Here is a 5,248-nt window from a genome sequence, read left to right as displayed (position 1 = left end):
AAGTTCAGTAACACAGCAGACTTTGGGGATTCTAACTGGGCTAGCAGAGGAGCTGTGGGAAAGAGGTGCTGGGGAACTTGGACAGCTTTCCATTCTACAGCCAAGGAATCTACACTGGCCACTCAGCCAGTCCTGGGAAGGAGAGAGACACTCTTTACAGAGTACATGTTATCCCTAGGGCTCCCGTTTTCTTCTCTAACTAGGTGTTACCCTTTTGGGCCAAGTTTGTTCTCCAAATATTCCTACATGACAGACAGAGGCCAGAGAAAGACAACCTTATCATCAGAGAGTGACTGTAAGGTCACAAAATTTAGTATCAGAGACAGAGCCCCCATAAGAATCCCATGCCACCAACTTGACAATCTCACCTAAAGAGACTACTAAATCGAATTTTTCTTTGCTTTTCTTTTCTCTTTTTTTGTCTTTTTCTTTTCTTTTCTTCTTTCCCTTTCCTTTCCTTTCTTCTTGTATTTTCTTCTTTTCTTTTTTTTTTTTAACAAATCTATAGATAAGTACTCTTAATATTCACATTTTATAAACAGAAGAATTGGAAGCATAAGGAGGTTATGTGAATTTGCCCAGGGTCACACAGCTACTCAGGGATGGAGCCAGGATTTGAACCTACAATGTGTGGCTCCTGAGTGCTCACTTTCAACCACTAATTTTCAGTGCTCAGTACAGTTAGCTGCTAATTGTGAGTCTTCACATTTCAGCATTCCAAGGGACTTCTGGAGTCCATTCTTTACCCCAAGGGCTAGGATCCTCTGTAGGTGTGGGTGTGGGGGCGGCAATGAGATCATTTGGAAGCTGACACAGGTAGTGTTGTGGGGAGCAGCCTGTTTTTCTTATGGGAGACTTCCTTGGGCTTACTACTCTTTCTCAGTTCATGTCATGAGCTCTAGGTCCAGGCACCTCCAGGAAGAACTCTTTGGAATGGCAACAAGGAGTCAGTTGCCACAGATTCGGATGCCTATATTCACCAAAGGAGTCTCTTACCAAGAGACTCCAAATAGCTCCCGTCTTTCTCACCCGGAATTCCAGGCCAGGTGGAGAAAATAATTTTCAACTGCAAAATTGTTGTTTGTTCCTTCTTCCCCACCGAATTTCCTTCCTCCATTGCAAGGACTGAGTCCCCAATACTTACTGCCAAAGATCCCTTCAGCATGCCCAGGTTCCTGGATATCCCCCAACAGGATGAATGGTACCAGGACTGGCAGAAGTTCTGAGAGTCCCATTTTAGGAAGTACTAGCCTGTTTGATGGCACCAAAACTAAGAACTGCTGCTCAGCAGCTCCTATCTCTGCACTTTGCCTGCCCTGGTTTGGCCCAGCACTCCAAGAGACAGTCCTGGAAACAAGCCAGCCAGACTCCCCCGTCAGGAACAACAGATCCCTGAGGCCATCAGTGGGACTACCTGGTACCTATCCTGGGGGAAGGGGGCCTTGATAGGCGGCTCCCAGTGTGCCAATTCCTGAAAGATCTAGAACCAGAAATACCATTTGACCCAGCAATCCCATTACTGGGTATACATTCAAAGGAATATAAATCATTCTTTTATAAAGATACATGCATGAGTTTGTTCACTGCAGCAGTATTTATAATAGCGAAAACATGGAATCAACCCAAATGTCCCTCACCAATAGGCTGCCTAAAGAAAATGTGGTACATATATACCATGGAATACTATGCAGCCAGAAAAAGAAGTGAGATCACGTCCTTTGCAGGGGCATGGATGAAGCGGGAAGCCATTATCCTCAGCAAAGTGACACAGGAACAAAACTAAATACCGTACGTTCTCCCTTGTAAGTGGGAGCTGGACAGTGAGAACACATGGACATCGGGAGGGGAACAACACATACTGTGGCCTGTGGAGGGGGCAGAGGGAGGGAAAGCATCAGGATAAAGAGCTAATGCATGTGGGGTTAATACCCAGGTGATGGGTTGATAGGTGCAGCAAACCACCATGGCACAGGCTTACCTATGTAACAAACCTGCAGGTCCTGCACATGTATCCCAGAACTTAAAATAAAATAAAATAAAATATTTTAAAGAAGAAAATTTGTAAGCCTGTTTTACATGATTCTTAAAAAGATCACCAGTAGGATTCAGTCACAGTGGTACCCAGCTCCTAATAGATTCTTCTCTCTTCCCTTCTCTTCCCTGAATTACTCATCCCACTCCCCATCTTGTATGTCTTGGGAGGTCTCTCAAACAAACTACCTGCACCCATGCCCTTTTCCCAGGGTTAGTTTCTAGAGGATCCAAACTAAGGCATTGTCCTTGGGTTCTTGCCTAAAAAGGTTTTACAATCTTTTGTGGAAACGGAAGAAGATAACAATAACAATATCCCTGGAGCTCTCAACTCTCAAAGTTCTGATTGTCTTCACTCCCTTGAATGATGTCACCAGAAGCCTCAAAGATCCCTTACTCTGCAAAGTGTAATGTGCCAAAAAGATGTCAATTACTCAGCCTCAGAGGCACAGGATTACATCAGGTTCTTTATTGGAAACAATTGAGAGTGACACAGGTATAAACTGGGAGCTCTAGAAGTTGGAGATAAAGGGGACATAAAGATGAAATCCCTAGGGGCTCACGTTTATTCTTGCAGGTGTTCAGGCAGTTGGCTTCGGATTGGAAGTTGTTGTTGTTTCCCTAGCAGACACCATAGACAAATGTGAAGCAAGTATTATTTTTCTTGTCATACCACCACCGAATAAAAAAAGCCAGGCAGGGGCCAGTTTCATTTGGCATTTCACATACATCTGCAGAAAGACTCCAGAGTTGAAAACTCAGCGTGCCCACTCCAGAAATAAACAGTTGTTATTATTCTCCCTGGCAACCACTATAGATGGAACTGGAATAGGCTCCTTTTCCCTTATCCCACAGCAAGAGCACAGCTCCACTGACATATTGCACACATGTGCAAGGAGACCCCAGAGTGGGCATCTGCATCCCTGGAGATAGGGTTATTGCAGGTGAAATTAGCTAAAAAGAGGTCAGACCAAAATAGGGTGGGCCCCTATACCAACATGACTGGTGTCCTTATAAAAGCAGGTTAATTTGGACAGAGGCAAACACACTGGGAGAACACCGTATGAATGTGAAGGCAGAGATTGGGGTGCTGTGTCTACAAGCCAAAGAACACCAAAGATTGCCAGCAAACCACCAGAAGCTAGGGGAGAGGACTGGAACATGCCTCTTCCCCATAACCCTAACAAGGAACCAACGGTGCTGACACCATGATTTCAGATCTAGCCTGAGAAACTATGAGACAATACATTTCTGTTATTTAAGATTCCGAGTCAGTGGTACTTTGTTATAGCAATTCTACCAAACAAATGCAGGTCACTACTAAATTATGCTTACACAGTTCCATTTGGGTAAATCTCCACTGCTAAACAATTAGGTCCTGTTGATTTTTACCTCCTAATAGCTCACCTCTCTGCCAGTCTCTCTAATATAAGCCTCAGTGACTGTCTCATGCCTGGGCTGTTGAGATAACCTCAGATTGATCCCCTGCCTCCAGTCCTGGCCCCTCCAACCAGTCATTGATGCTTCCCACCAGAGGGAAGGATCTGATGGATCTGAGAACCAGGCTTATCATGTCATTCCACAGATAAGACCTACCTTCACTTCATGACAATACCCTCCCATGACCCACAGGGCCCTCCATTGTCTAGCTCCTACTGTGACGCTGGCCTCCTCCCCTGCCGCAGAACCCCTTCCAGCTACATGCTCCAATAACATTGAACACCCCGTGCCACCCCCATACCTCCATCCCTTTGCACTGCTCACAGTGACACTCCTCTTCTACCTTCAAAACCTTTCTCACACATCAACTGTTGTGATGTCTCCCTTGACTCCATTCTACATTCCTCACTGCCACACCTTGCTTCAGAATCTGTGCACTCATTTTTCATTTGTTTACATCTTCAGTGTCATCCCTGAGGCTGTGAGTTTCTGGCGAGCAAGGAGTGAGTTTCTAGTGTGTCTGCTTCCATCTTGGCACTCCAATTCCTAACAGGTAGTTTGGCACAGTACAGAATCTTATAGAATTTTGAGGGTAAAAGAAATTGTATCCTGATCTGAACTGAATAAACTATTCATTGAGCACCTATTATGTGCCTAATGCTTCAAGGAACAGAGAAAAGGCATGACCTCTGCTATTTAGGAGCCCTTAGCCAAGAATTACAAATAAGCGAATAGGGATCAGGTGGCTACTATGTGCCAGGCATTGCTCTAAGCACATCATGCAGATCAATTGGATCCTCAAAATAACCTTCTACACTGATCCTTTTATTATCTGAGGAAACTGAGGCACAGTGAAGGAATGTTTTTAATTTATCCTAGACAAAAAGGCTGCTAAAAACTGGAGGTAAGAGTTGAACTCATTGTGTCTGAATTCAGAATCCTTACCTGCTGGCATATGAGTGACTTAGCCCCCTAACCTGTCCACTCTACTTGTCTGTCAAGTCCTGTTTACTTTACCTCCTACATACCTTTTGAGCATGTCCTATTCTTCTTCATCCCCTCAGCTACCTCTAGTTCCAGTCACCATTTCTATCACCTTGAAGTCCTTTAAGATACTCTGTTCCTCCTATTTTAAACTCTATAGATGTAGTATGAACCTGGTCATGTGATGCCCTGCCTCGGTGGATTGCCATGGCCCTTTGATTCAGGCAAGACTCTTTAACCTGGCCCACCATACCTGAATTGTTTGATCACTGCCCACCCAGAATCTGTTTTCCTTGTCCCATGCTCGTGCTCACTCTGCATTCTGGCCTCCCGAGGTCCCACCATTGAGCCTTTGTGCATGCTACTCCCTGTTCCTGGAAAACGCTTGCACCCACTTTTTGCCTAAAACATTACCCATCTTTCTCAACTCAACTCCAGATTTGCTTTCTCAGAGAAGGCAATCCCAACCTCCCTGACCACACTGAGCAGATCAAATCCTACTGTGGGTCTCAGAGGCACTCAATACATATTTGTTGAATGAATAAAAAAAAATCTTCGATAGTCTTTTTGCATCCCAGGGAGATGGGCATGAAATTAAGATGCAGCAGAAAGGAAAAGCCCTCTGTTGTGCAGCAGTCAGGAGAGGTGTTCTGGTGCAAAGTTGGATTTGTGTAGGCAGAGAGGTGGTCACTCCATAGCAAAAAAGTTAGAAAATATAAATTGCTTCATTTATCACTCGCAGCAACAATGTTGTATATGTTAGGGCAACAATGGCCACCTGGGGCTCAAAAAA

This window comes from Colobus angolensis, unplaced genomic scaffold (assembly GCF_000951035.1).
Source record: "Colobus angolensis palliatus isolate OR3802 unplaced genomic scaffold, Cang.pa_1.0 Scaffold8, whole genome shotgun sequence".
NCBI classification, from domain to species: Eukaryota; Metazoa; Chordata; class Mammalia; order Primates; family Cercopithecidae; genus Colobus; species Colobus angolensis.
This window is presented reverse-complemented; position numbering follows the sequence as displayed.